Source organism: Ambystoma mexicanum, chromosome 11 (genome assembly GCF_040938575.1).
Source record: "Ambystoma mexicanum isolate Mex_15411 chromosome 11, UKY_AmexF1_1, whole genome shotgun sequence".
Classification (NCBI taxonomy): Eukaryota; Metazoa; Chordata; class Amphibia; order Caudata; family Ambystomatidae; genus Ambystoma; species Ambystoma mexicanum.
This window is the reverse complement of record NC_090934.1, coordinates 536,210,496-536,225,452: the sequence shown is the minus strand read 5'-3', so window position 1 is coordinate 536,225,452 and position 14,957 is coordinate 536,210,496. Positions and strand designations below refer to the sequence as shown.

Here is a 14,957-nt window from a genome sequence, read left to right as displayed (position 1 = left end):
CTGAGTCCCGCGGCATCTAGCAGAAAGCAGCCTTTGTAGCGGGCATCCAACAACAATTTTCGGCTCTCCGAACACATGAGACTTTGAGGCACTCCTGGGAGCCTTCCGCGTCGGCTGGCAGCCTGGGAGACCCTGATACAGCCCGCCCGGCGTTACCCCCCAGGCCCGAGGTCCCACATCCAAAATGGCCGCCGGGATCTACAATTGCAGCCCGACGAAGTGAATGACGGGCGTAGCTTCTGTGCGACTGCGAAGCTGTCGGATGGTGGACGGAGCGTAAGGAGAGCCGAATAAACGACCCTCGGGGAGCCGGGAGGAGCCTGGTGAAGGGTTCCGATGATCAGTGCCTTCCTTCCCCCATCCCGGACGGCGGGATGTGCTGTAACAGCATTCCAGAAGGCGGCGTCCGCCTGCTGCTGACCGACCGGTGGGGGGCATGAGCCGAACCAGCGGATCTTAGAGAAGCGATCCCAAAGGGACCCCTGTGTAGAGCCGGCGTGCCTTTGGAGGGGTGCTGCGACACAGCTCCGGAACGGCGAGAATCCTCTGCGGTGTGAAGCTCGTCCCGCATAGGAGACGGACTGGGAGCCGTCATCTCCGCCTGCCTCACGAGCCCGGCAGTAAGCCCAGCAGGACTGAACCTGCTGAAGCTGGGCCACACAATGCGCCGATACCCAGGTAGGCGCCCCTGCGGCGTAGTGCAGCCCGCACCTACTCTGGCCCCCCCGTCCCTGTTTGTGGGGGAGGGCTGCCCCGCGTTGCCTCATCCCGAGCCGCTGGTGAGCTCGCCCTATATTGGACAGCCTAGTAAGGCCACGATTCCGATGAAGCGGCTAAATCCTAGCAGCCTGAACCCCGGAAGATAGCTCTGCCTAGCTCAGTCCATCAACCCCGGATTACCAGCCTTAAACTAGCCCCTCGCCTGAACATCTAAACCGACCACTCAACGCTTGACCTAGACTTCCGACCCAACAACTTCCTGGGGCGCCCCACTTTCCTTCCTGCAGGTCAACCCACTCTTGGAAGTAGTCGGCTCTTGAGGCTGCGAAACACCCCGCTATCACAGAATCCTCTCTTATTCCTCGTAGGATCTCACTGGGAAAGACACTGTTCTAACATCGCATCTTTGCCCCCCACGAAGCATTAAGTCACCACCTAAGGGGGTACCTACGGACAAACCCGGCACAGCCCCCTGTCTGGTCTCCCAGGATAGAACTCTAAGAGCGTTGCAATGATGAAGGCTGTGAAGGGTACCAAAAACTCTGACATATACACGATGCTCCTAGCCACAGACAAGGCCAAGAAATCTGACCTCCCGGAACTCACTCCGCAGAAGTCCTCGGAGGAACTGGGAAAGTTGGCAACAAAGGGGGATATCGAGGCCTTTATGCTGGATATTAAAGAAGAATTTAGGTCTTGTATTGCCGAATTTACCGCGAAACGTGAACACACGGACCAACGACTCACAGAGGCCGAGCAGAGAATGAATGAGGTCGAAGATATGACTCAAAGCCATGATGCATCCCTAATAGAGATGCATCAAGCGATTCGGACCCTCCAGAGCAAAGGTGAGCTATTGGAATTTAAGCAGGAAGACCTGGAAAACCGGGCCCGAAGAAATAATCTGCGCATCCGCGGGGTGCCCTCGTCTATCCCAGACAAAGATCTCCCAGAATACATAGGAAATGTCTTTCAATCCTTACTTCCACACTTGGACCAGACCCAATTGATCCTTGATCGGACCCATAGGCTACGCCCAAGACGGGGAGTATCCTCGGATCCCCCACCCGATGTGATAACGAGGGTCCATTTTTACTCTACTAAGGAAGCTCTGGCAGCGAAGACGAATTATCCTTCATGAGCGCGCCGCTGCAGATCTTTCAGGATCTCTACCTGATGACCCTACAAAAAAGAAGAGCGCTGAAACCCCTGACCCAATTCCTGCAGAGCCAGAAGATCCGATACAGATGGCAGTTTCTGACGGCCCTCCAATTCGCCTACGAAGGGGTCCAGCGCTCGATCAGTCACCTGGAAGACGCGGAATCTATCCTCCACCCGGCATCCCTGAGAACTTCGCCCTTCCGCAGTCCGGCCTCTACTCCAGATGACCCGACGCAACCTCCCCAGAAGCAAGCTTATCAGGCCTGGTCAAAGACACAGAGACGCCGAAAATGAAACAGCTCCACAAGAACCTCAGCTTAGAGGTTGCTACCCGCTACAATATGAAAGCTAACAAGTTTGCCGCGGGACCCTCACGGTCCATACCCCCACTCCAAGGTGTATGCCATCGTTTCACCCTTGGAGACAAACCCAGTATTGGATGATGCCCCTAGCCCTGTTGGCTCCTGGGACAAAGTCGGCCCTGTTGGCCAGGGGATCCGCCAGAAAGAAAATCCTGGCCTCCCCTAAAAAGTTAAGTTTGGCCTCCCATTGGAGGGAATATAAAACTCGATCACTGGAGAGCGACATCGAAATCAAGCCCATTGATGATGCCTGACCCCCTCCATTCCTCTCCTCCAAAAAGGGTGCCACATACTCGACGAAGAGCGGGACCCTCCTCAGCCACATCGGAAACTGCGATTCCTGTCGATCAATGTCAGAGGCCTGAACGCACCGCAGAAAAGAAAATCTATCCTACAACGATCCAGAACGAGGAGGCCTCAGTGATATTCCTCCAGGAAACCCACCTGATCCCAGGTGATTTCTCTAGGCTCCGGAGCAGGCAATTCCCGTTGCAGTTTCTGGCATCGAATGGCACCAAGAAAGGGGGAACGGCAATACTTTTTGCCAAGGACCTCCGACCCCAAATCTTAGACTCCTTACTGTGCCCGGAGGGCCAATTTGTGGCGATCAAATGCTGGCTATTCGGCCAATTATACTCTCTGGTCTCGGCCTACGCCCCGAATGAAAAGCAGGAAGAGTTCTATACAACCCTAGAAGGATCCTTATCACAATTTATAGAGGGCCAGACAATAATCGGCGGAGACTTCAATGGGGTCCCTGACTCAATTAGAGATAAATCTCACCCTCCGGCTCACAAAGATTACAGAATTGCGACGGCCTTGCTCAAATGCTTCCGAACCCTTGATGTGGTGGATATGTGGAGAGTTCTACACCCAGAGTCCCGTGACTATTCATTCTATTCTTATGTGCACAGAACCCACTCAAGCATCAATCTCCTGCTAGCTTCTCCCCAAGCATTAGCCTTCACGGACGATATAATAATTGGCCCCAGAATCTTATCAGATCATGCCCCCATCATACTAACGATGAGAGGCCATGACCCGGAACCTCCTCCAAAGCGCAAATAGTCACTCTACGACCCGATCCTGGGCGATATGGCATTGAAGGACGTGACAGCGAAAGCTATCAAAGACTTCTTTAACGAAAATAAGAATGAGGACACCTCACCGGCCAATACATGGGATGCGATGAAGGCGGTGGTTAGAGGGGTCCTGATCTCACAAGGGCAGCCTATCACAGGAAGAGGCGTCAAATCCGACAGACCCTACAAGTCGAAGTAGAGAAAGCAGAAGCAACATGCAAAGCAAAGAACTGGACGCCTAAATCCCACCAGGCCCTCCAGATAGTCCGGAAGAGGCTGGAAGTACACTACGCGGAAGGCACAGCCCAGAACTAAGCAAAGCTACTATGCTAAAGGAAACAAAGCGAATAAGTTCCTAGTGGAAAAACTGGCAAGGATAAGGAAGAGAAACGCAATCTTAGGCCTCCGAGACTCGCAAGGGAGAGTCCAATTTGCAGAGAAAGACAAGCAGCAGATCGCAATGGCCCATCTCATGGACTCGATGATGGCGTCCCCTAGTTCCCCACAAGATCAACAGGCTTACCTCCGAGACGCAGCTCTTCCCCAGATCCCCCAAGCGACCAGAGACGACCTAGAATCCCTGATCTCATGTGAGGAAGTGGACACGGCCATTAAGAGCCTTAAACCGAGAGCCCCAGGCCCGGACGGGTTCTCGACCCGTTTCTATAAAATCTTCTGCCCCCAGCTGGTGACCCCCTTGACGACTCTGCTCCCGTGATTGCGAAGGAATTGAACAATCACCCCATCGATGCAGGAGTCTATCACAGTCCTGGCCCTAAAACCAGGAAAGGACCCGAGAGACATCACGGCTTATAGACCGATTTCCCTATTAAATCTAGACGCCAACATATACTCAAAAGTCCTGGCCACCGATTGTCGAAAGTACTCCCTGATATTATCGACCCGGACCAAACCAGCTTTATAATTAACCGATCTGCCCCAGACAATATATGCAGAGTTCTAAACATGGTTGAGATAACGCAGCGAGATTCACAAAACTTAGCAGTGCTGGCTCTAGACGCGACTAAGGCCTTCGATAAAGTAGACTGGTCTTTCCTCCGACTCACTCTGGAGTCCTTTCACTTTGGCCCCTCATTTCAGAAATATATCCTGGCGAATTTCCAATCCCCGAAAACTATGCTTCGAGTCAACGGCCACCTATCTGGTCTGATCCCCCTATCCTGCGGGACCAGACAGGGATGCCCTCTGTCCCCCCTGCTCTTCGCCTTAATTATGGAACCCCTCGCCCAACAAATCCGTCTGAACCCCAGAATTAAATGCCTCCAGGTAGGCCCCACACAACATAAAATAGCGCTATACGCGGATGATGTGATGCTGACTATAACGGACACCGCCCAATCACTAAGGACCTCCCTAGCAGAAATCCACTCCTTCGGCAAGGCATCAGGCTTCGCTATAAACTTCCTGAAATCTTCCGCCCTAGGGGTGAGACTAAACTCAGAGGATAGAAGATCTTTTGGAGCCCTCTGCTCGATCCCCTTATCAGAAAAGGCGATATCTTACCTGGGGGTCCAAATCACAGCCTGCCCGGAAGACACATATCGGGCAAACTTTCAGCCGTTATTTAAGTCCTTGGAAGAAGACCTCGAACGATGGCGCTCACAGGAAATCTCACTTCTGGGCCGCATAGCGGCATGTAAGATGAACCTCCTCCCGCGCCTTCTCTATGCTTGCTCAGCCCTTCCTATTCTGATCCCTAGGCCCCCACTTCAATGTCTCCAAAGAAAAATGTTGCATTTCATCTGGAAAGGTAAAAAGCCAAGGATTCCACTGAAAACAATGCTGACCAGTCCGAATCTAGGAGGCCTGGGGGTCCCGGATCTCCAGAAATATCAGATAGCGGCGCAACTGGCCCACACTCGAGCCTGGATCATCAGCTCGAATCGACCTAGATGGACGGAAATTGAACAATCCCGCCTACCCCTCCCTCTTCGCTTCCTCTTGCACCTGACTCCCGCCTCAAGAAGATCATGGCTAGCCACTCTATCGTCCACCAAGCTCACCCTGAAAGCCTGGGAATGGACACGTAAACATAGGGGTATCCCAAGGGACCTGGGCCCATCCGCCCCAGTCTTTCACAATCCGGCGTTCTCACCAGGAGCCCACCCCGCGAATTTTAACAACTGGATCTCGGGTGGCCTCAGCTCCCTAGGCCAGTTTTTTGATGGGAATCGCCCCCTCAACTTTGAACAATGTAAGAGCGCCTTCAACCTAAGGGAAACGGACAGATTCTCATATGCTCAGTTACAACACTGGTGCTCCCATCTATCAATTCGCCGGTCAGCAACCCGAGAGTTAAACCCCATGGAGCTGACACTCGCAGACCCTCTGCATCGAGGGCGAATCTTGACGATTTACAAACTATTGCAGCCTAACTCTCTCATTTCCAGACCATCCTACATGACACAATGGGAAACTGACATAGGTCATCCGATATAGGATCAGACATGGATAGACATTTGGTCTTGCACTCGCTCTTATTCATTCTGCATCACCAACCGTGAGAGCGCCCATAAACTGCTTCTAAAATGGTACTACCCACCACTCCGACTACACCGCATTAAACAATCCTTAGACACCCAGTGTTGGCGCTATTGTGGCCTCCCAGGTTCATTTATTCACATGTGGTGGTCGTGCCCAGTGGTGGCAAAATTCTGGTCCCAATGGACTCTGGCGATCGCGGATATCACAAAGATCACGTTGCCTCTTGCTCCAGACTCAATCTTACTGGGAGCCCCGATCCCAGGCTTATACCGAAGATCTGGCAGGTCTGCAGCCCTCCTGACTGAGCTACTATTAGCTGCCAAGATCACGGTAGCACGGACATGGAAATCTCCTGATGGCCCACTGATAATCCTGTCGTGGCTAAAACTTTGGGATATTTTTATTGCAGAGAAAATCACAGCGACGAGTAGGGGCCTGCTTCATCGTTTCATGAGCATTTGGTCACCACTGGTGGACTATGATGAGAGCGACCCGTTTCTGACATTCAAGCCGAGGGCGATTGCAAACGCCCTGGCGGCTGAGCGCTTGGACTTGGTTCTCAGAGACGAGGAGCAAGAAGCGGGTACAGACTGAAAGTCCGCGAGAGGAGGGTGGAGGGATAGCCGAAAGGAAAAAAACTCATGGGCTTGATAAATGACTAAGTATTACTTGCTGTAATGTATGTTCTCCTGTGTATCGACCAAAAAATAAACACGTTTAAAAAAAAAAAAGAAAAAGAAAGAGTTCCCCAAGAAGGGAAAGGAAAGCGTTAGAGAAGGGCATGATCAGGAGAGAGCAAGACAGAAGGATGGGGGTGGGGTAAAACAAGACTCGGAGCAGGAAGAAAGGAGGAAACATAAAGGTAAAGTGGAGGAGTGCAGTGGGAGGTTGGATGAAAGCAAGATAAAGAGTAGGAAAATAGTAATCCTCAGCAGAGGAAAGTGGTGGAAGCGAACATGAAGGTCCCGCAAAAGAAACCAGCAAGGCTACACCAGGAAGGCCAAAGGTTGAACAGGGTGTTGTGAGGAAGATGGCGAGAACAGTTGAGGCATAGCTAGGGGGCAGCCAGGGTGCTGGAAAAAAATCATAACCTCTGACCCTGCTCTGGGAAACCCCAGACCATAGTTTTTTCTTTTTTAAACTATTTATACATTTTCAAAAACAGTCTGTTAGGTGGGACCCTCCTGTGTGCAGTGCCCCTTTAAGGGGATGTGTTTCCCCTATGTGTATTGCCCCTTTAAGATGGGCCATGACTGTGTCATGGCCCAAGTTAATAGAGGGAGCCCCTGCAGGCATGTGAGACAGATCGGCTGCAGACTCCATAAGAGGTTGGTCTGAGTCCGTGTCTCATTAATGATGTGGGCCGTAGGCCTACATGTGGCGGCCCAGGCCTGCAGGCCCGGGTGCCATGGGACCCTCGTGCCAGGGCGGTGGCAGAGGTCCGCATGGTCAGGAGCCTGGCAGGCTGTGCCCCCACCTCGATGGCGCTGATGTCCCATAGTGCCAAGCGGCCTGTCGGATGTCCAGGGCAGGCCCCAAACCCCAACAGGCACTGGGCCTGTGGTGTGCTGATGGAAACAGCACCCAGGGGCGCCTGCAGTGGCAGGCGACCCCCCCAACACAGTCCAAATATAGGAATAAAATGCAACAAGTAATGCAATAGAAACCATTGCTGAGGCGGAGTTGAGTCAGAGTTGGGGGAACAGTCAGTCTGTGCAGTCCATAAACCGCGAACCGCACTGTTATAGAGGTGAGCACGGTGGGGTCCTGTTTGTGCCTCTGCCTAAAGGTACTGTTATACTTACTTTCGCTTGGCCGGCTCTCGAGTTTCACACCCCAATAATCCCTCAGCGTGCCTTATTACTAGTATAATTAGCCCGTTGGCTTGATTCGGGGGAGTTCCAACGTGGGAGGCACGTCTGATTCGGACTCCTTACAACCCTCCAGTAGTCGACCTTCTAGGTGGCTTGCGCCGCTTCGTAAAGGAAAGATGCAAATGAAATTGAAGGAAGCGACTATACTATAGTGATTGAAGTGTCAGTTCTACTCAGAGCAACGGTCATTTTGTCTAAGCTCTTTTACCCCTACTGTTTATGTTGTGGGGCCAGTGGTGACTGCGGGCATTACGGCTTTGAGCCGCTCCTTCTGTCCTCATTACATGATTTCTATCCCTTGTCTGGCTTCTAATTAAAGCGTCTACATGAGGCTGTAATACTGAGGGCAGTGACTGCGGACATCCTGCCTTTGGACCGCTCCCTACTATTCTTCGTCCTAACAGTACATTTTACTCTGTCGACAAACTTTGGAGAAATGCCTATGAGTTTTCATTGATTTTATTTATTGATTGCATCAGGTGATTAAGCACGAGATATCACGATACTTTTAAAGTGTTGATTTTGTACCGTGTTTTTAGTCTGTGTATAACTACAGCGTGAATGTATGTTTTTATCCTTGTGTTTTTAATTTCTGTGTGACGTACTTTGTACTATCTGTTTTACAATTTTTACTTATATTGTGAGTGCTCTTCAGTTTAATTACCTCTGGCTCATCCGATTTCTATTTCCGGATTTGTACTGTGAGTGCAACTCATTTTTTTCAGTCTAAGGTGGACCCTTTCAAATTTTTGCAAATCGGTTGTAAATGGGCGCCTGGTGCCTATGTGTGATTGACTCTTCTTTTCATCATATGCTCGCCACTAAAATAGTAATTTGCGAAGAGTTTAATCTTGATTAATTGAACATGGCTTCAGGGCTTAGAAGTAAATCTAACTTGGAGGAATGTGGGGAAGCAAAGTCGACGAAAACAACTAGTAAACCGAAGTTGTCTTCTGTGGGGGAAAAACCCCCTTAACAACAACGAAGGGGCACATCCATGCCTCGAAGTCACAGGTCCTTTCCCATCAGGCCTCCAAAGAAGCATTCTTTGAAAACACGGGGAAAGTGTCCCTCCACCGATCTAGTAATGGGAATGAGTCCTTGTCTGTGCCACACACCTCTATCTCCTTCCCCCCTTAGGACTGACCATTCAGGGGTAGTCTGCTCCCAGATCTCTGTGTTGAGGGATCAGGGTGGTTGGAGTGTGAGGTCTATGGCGCTTGAACCTACCTCTTAGGAGGCTCAGGTTGAGACAGGAGTGGGAAGTGAGAAGTTGTAGGTGACAAACCCGTCCCAGGAAGAAATTACGGATCTGGAGTTGTTGGCCTGCAGGGAACTATCTTTTTCCAGGGGTTTGGAAGGGAAGGGGCGGGGGTCTGATGTGTCTAGTGAAGGTGGGTGTGGGGACCCAGTGCAGGTGGATGCTAATTCCTAAAACTTGACTCCTAAGGCTTTAGTCACAGGGGCCCTGCAAGGGGGAAGAACCGCTGAGCCCAAGAAAAAAGGGTGAGGAGCAGAGTTTCAACACTACGATACATTCATCGCCACCTAATGGCTTTGGCTCAAATGGTAGAGGTAATATTCCAGAGTGTGTGGAGGGGGAGGAATTCAGGTAATGATATTACTGAAATGCGGGCCCAGGAGGGAGAGCCTTTAGTAATACCTCCCCCAGTGGAGACTGCAAAGGAGAAATTCATCCCTACATCTGTCCCTTTTAAGAGTAATGCCTCGAGTTGTAGCTTTGCTTTCTCTAAAGGAGTGTCTGCATCGGTGGAGGGTCAAAACTCATTGAGGCCACACGGGGCAACTGCTGCTAATGTTAGATGGCATTTTGTGGTCCGGGCGCCGCTGAGTGGCAGGGCTACGATACTGCAGGGCCTTACGGAGATGTGGGCTGGGAATCCAGTAATGTACCCAATACCCCCAAACCAGACGTTGAACAAGAGTGTGCAGTGTGATCCACACATGCGTGACCCTGGGGTTGGTTGCCAGATCCCTGGAACTTGCACTGCTAACAATGAACAACGTCCAGAGGGACCTAGAGCTAGGCGTGGCTACACAAGAGAAAGCGCTTCCCGCCATGATGGTGAAAATAAAAAGCATTGAAGATTGTATTAGAGGCTTGAGGGCGGGTAATCAAATGCCTGAGGGGTAGGGAGATAGGCAGCAATTTTATCACCTACTAAGTGCTATGTCTTCGTGTCAGGTGCTGGAAGGATATTGCAATGTGTAATGAGGATAATGTGTCTCTGGGTGGCCGAGTGAGATGGAGGAGGGGATTTCATGCACCTGAGTCAGGTGTCCCCAGCCACCCTTCAGGTCGCTGAAGATCTCTTAAATTAAATTGAGCCAGACGTCCTTACAGTGGCATCGATGGCATCGGCTCCTGATAAGTTTGAGATCTTCAATAAGGGCAGGGGCAAAAAAAGACGGGGGCTAATATCGTGCACTACAAGGGTTCCTAAAAATGAAAAGGGTTAGAAGAAAAAGGGCCATACGTACAGCACAGTTTATCCATAATGTATCCACGCCCACACCTCCGAACCAAAGTGTGAGGGCGGACGGCGGCAGACTGACGTGGGGGGCCTTCATGCCACCACTCTACATGAAAGGAAGGAGGCTGATTGTACTAAGGAGTTGGTAGGAGTGAGAGGTGTCTAAGGAGTTGGTAGGTGTCTCTATGGAAGCCCAGGTTGAATTTGTGAATTCCTTTGATAGAGATCTAAATACCAGGGTGATCTGCTCTGTTACCCTGGAGGAACGTAGATTGGCTGTAAGAGGGTGACCAAACTGAGATGGAGGATAACAGGGTGACTACCAACCAGAGGGTAGTCCCTTGTAGGGAACAAGACTTAGATCCCCAGGTGGCACCGTTTATGACTTTGGAGGATCAGAGATTAGCTGCAAAGGGAGATCAAATGAAAGAAGTACAAGGTATAAAGGGGGAATCCTCCAATAAAATGGTTCTCCAGAAATTGACATTGGAACAGATTACTTTAAATTGCCTTAGGGAGCACTACACCAGATTAGGACTACAGGTGAGAGCAATAAATCCCCTTTGGTATCAGTCGGTACCACAAAGATTTAGTTGGTAGCTGTGGCTTAGCAGTCAGACTTATCTCAAGAGGGAGATGAGCAGTAGTCAGGGTTTACACATTAGGTCCACTAGACTATGGAACAAGGAAACACTGACCAAAGCTTTGTAGTTAAAAGTAGATATATATTTATTTTATACACTTCTAATAAAACACATGTATCACAAGTATCAAGTAAGTTAAATTAAGTCAAGGAAAAATATACACACTCCCTATATGAATTGTAGACCAAGTGAACCAGAGTGAAAACTGAGCAAAACGGCACAGTGAAAAATACACACAAGGGATCATCTAACAATTCCTCACAAGGGAGGGAAAGCACAAGTTATTCAGAAATAGGCTCTTATACACCCTAGCAACACTCCCCATCATTTGTGAACCAGTTCAGCAAAACAGTGCATCAGTGTAAGCAATACTTAAAACGAAAATTGAGCAAAATGGCATTTCACAATGATTATGCAGTGGGAAGAAAGAGTAGTTATAAGAAAGGGGTGCACCACACAGTTCGAATGGAGAATCAATCTCGAGAAGGCAGGTCTAACAAATGTGACCATAGTCAGTAGGACTGTGCCAGAGTTAGTGGTACAGGGCAAGGGCCCAGGAGCAAAATGTTCTTGTAGCTGCAGTCAAGTCTTTGTTTAACGATAGTTGAAAAGGTGGTTGCAAAGGTTGAAAAGACAATGTTAAGAGAGAGGGGCGGCCGAACCAAAAGGTAGGTAAAGGATTTAAAACACCTTTAGCACTACCGCGAAGAAAGGGCGGCCTGGCGGAACAATGTACCTTAAAAAGAAGTGGCTCCTGCGGTGGCGGTTGTTCCTGGTAGTTCCTTCAGTTCGGGTGATCCAGCAGAGGAAGAGATGCTCTCGTCGTGGAGGAAGGTTCGAGTTACTGCACTACCAAGGGATGAAACCAGCCGCGGTGCTGCCCGAGGAATACAAGGTACGCTCCTTTAAATCACGGTCCGGGTGGACTAGTGCCTGGCTATCCGGCCTCCGAGTACAGCGTACAGGAGATTCGACCAAGGCAGGCCTGGGAAGGCGATTGGTAAACTGGTTGGCCCCACCAGCTCAATGGAAGAAGGCTCATGCAGGTGAAGATCTTCTCTCGTCGTGTGGAGAAAAGTGGTGAGATGCTGCAGCAGGGCTTCACCGGTGGTTCAGTCGATGCAGATGTCTTTGGCTGCTCTCCTCTTCGGCTTCTTAGTTCCAGTGGCGACGTCTTGCTCTTCCAGTCCTCAGGACCCTGCTTTTATGCAAAAAGATTCCCATTCATACATCCTAGCTGTCACTCGCACAGTGGAGTGGTCATCTTGGCGGGAAACCCTTCAGCCTGTCGGGATAGAGTGCGACATGGGTTGCTGAGGCAACCCTGTCCAGAGGTCCTACTACCCCTCCCACACAATGGACCCACCCCAGACTCAGTGGTGCTGGAAGGAGGGCTTCTGGGCAGAAGCCCGCCAAACGGACGAACAAAGGATCCCCGACCTGGGTTAGGATTGTAGAGAAAGACACAAGAAAGAAGTTATATTAAAGTTCTGGCAAATAAAACCTACCGGAGCAAAGTTAATATTAAAATGCACTGGCGGTATGTTAGAGGCTGTCAGAAAAAGTTGTAGCCTCAAACAATGGGAAAATCCCATAGAGAAATATTCGCGGTCGAATATTTATGGTAGTAACCACTGCCACCAGCCAGAAACTTTTGAGAGAGGTACTGTAGGGTACACTCTCGAAAATGAACATAGGGGAAAAACTATTAACCCCTTCCAGTACCTCCATAGTAAGATGGGTTGTACTGGTTTAGTTCATAGGATTTGACTAGTAAAGTCAATGAGGACTTTACATGCCCTGGGAGACAGTAGTCAGTGCCAGGGTATGGAGTCTATGTTTGGGGGTCGCTACGACACCCCTGTGTCACTGCACGGAGGGTGCTGTGTAACACATGTGACTAAAGATGGTTCCTATGGGGTTGGGAAGATCCCATAAGCATTAAACACAAAAATAGCCTAGAACACACATAGGAAAAATGCCTAAGAGTGGGAAAAAAAGAGTCTCACTCTTAGCAGGTAAACAGAAACAAACCCTTCAAATCCAGCAAAGCTGCTGGGCGTCTCTTTAGGTAAGGGAAATTGGCCATAAAATGTGAATTCTCCCTAACACTAGGTATCCAATGGAAATTATAGGTCGTATACCACCTAGTTTCAGGGGACATTATTCGGGTAGAATTCTGGAACCGTTTTAACATGGATAAGGTAATTCTCCATTTTGCATATAGTATGGTGCTTAATCAAGTTCTGGCAGAGGCGGATGAGTTTAGAGTTTGGGGTTATGATCTTTTCAAACTCCCCATTAAGAATGGGGGTCCAATTATGGCCCCTAGCGTGCAGTCGGCTGAGCTCCTGAACGCTGTTTATGCGTGTGAAATGTTAAATTAACCATAAAAGCACGGGGGGCCTCTAATGAGAGAGACTTCACAGTGCGGGAAGACGTTTTGAGTCGCCCGGTTAGAGAGGAGGACTGTCCTGGGTGGCGTCCAGCATCCATGCGAGGCAAGGCGGTTCAGTCTGAAAGTGGTCCTGTGCGCAATGTGCGTCCGAAGCTGGATATGGTCTCTTGGAATTGTAGGGGTTTTTCGCACTTGGGGTTTTTCGCACTTGCTGCAGACGGGCAGTGTGCACCTATTAAATGTGGACCTGTTTTCCCTTCAAGAATGTTGACTGACAGAACCGCCTATCGTTTAAAAAAAATGTTTTTCATTATTTTATAAACAACACTTCAAGCATTACAAACAATGAGGACTTCCCTGTTTGAACTTCACAACCTTACATTACACAATACACTTTTCAGTCCCCCCCCCCCCCCCCACCACTTTAAGTCAAGCCCCTGTATCCATGTTCTCGTCTTACTTTCCTTCAGGCGTAACTATTGCCGTTATCTTTTCTGTATCGTCATCATTATGGTCGGCCTGGGAGGAGGCTGCCATTGAGGCCACCAATTGTCTCCATGCTATTAGGGGTCCCCCCCCTGCTAACTGCTTCATACCAGACAGCTGTCTCTGCCTCTGCCCACTTCATAAGGTCTGCCCACCACATCTCAATTCTGGGCCGATGGGCTGCTTTCCAGCACATTACAATTCTTCGTTTGGCCAGGATGTAGGCCAGGTCCTTCATCTTACTGATGTGCCTCAGGTTGCGCGGTCTGGTAAAACCCCCAAGCATGCATGCCCAAGCTGACTCCACATCCAGCTTAATCCCTTTTCCTGCTAGGCGTATCTTCAGCTCTGTCCAAAACCTTCCCACCTCCGGGCAAGCCCAAAACATGTGTAGCATCCCAGCTTCCTCCTCCCCGCACCGAGGGCATTTCTGTATCACCGGGCCACCAAACTTGGCAATTCTGCTGGGGGTCAAATATGCTCTGAGTCACATATAATTGGATCTGCTGGAGCCTCGCGTTTCGGGACACCTTCTTATGGTACTTTTGGACTCTATACCATTGCCCATCTGACATGGATTCTCCCACCTCTTCTTCCCAATCTCACCTCAGTTGGAGCAGCTCCTTCCCCACCCTAGTGCTCAGTAGCTCATATATGCGAGATATTTCATGCCCACCTTCCGAGATAGCATACATCGTCTCAATGGTAGCATCAGGTTATTCCGCAAGCACTGCCTCAGGCCAACTGTCTCGCACCCGTTTAATGATTCTGGAACAAGTAATATATTGGCCTTTATGCACCCCGGTGTCCTCTATTAACCTCTGAAAGCCCAGTGCTACCCCCTCCTGCCATATATCTCGAAGGGTAGCCAGGCCCATCGGTTCCCAATATCTACGGACCCCTTTTATCATTTGGGAGTCTTCTCCGCACAGCGCCACTAACGGCACCTGCAGGGAGAATGGGGCCGGGTCCCCAACAGTTTGCCATGCTCTACGCCACATTTCCCAGCCTAGCACCAACAGTCTCGCCATTCCAAGTACCCTTGGTTTAGGCAACCACACTATCTCTCTAAGGAAGTAGGGAGCAGGATCCTTACACAACAGCCTGGCTTCAGCCGTTTCTTCTTCCGACAACCACCTGGCCACATATTGCAACTGTCCCACCAAGTAATATAACTCAAAATTCGGCAGGTTTATACCCCCCTTGTCACACGAGTTTTGTAATTTCCAG

General features: G+C 50.0%; 1 protein-coding gene across 2 annotated transcripts in view; it reads left to right on the top strand.

Annotated features, from left to right (window-relative positions):
- Positions 1-14,957, top strand: part of IFTAP (intraflagellar transport associated protein) — an 898,282-nt gene that overhangs the window by 6,375 nt on the left and 876,950 nt on the right. The gene's annotated exons all lie outside the window — the stretch shown is intronic.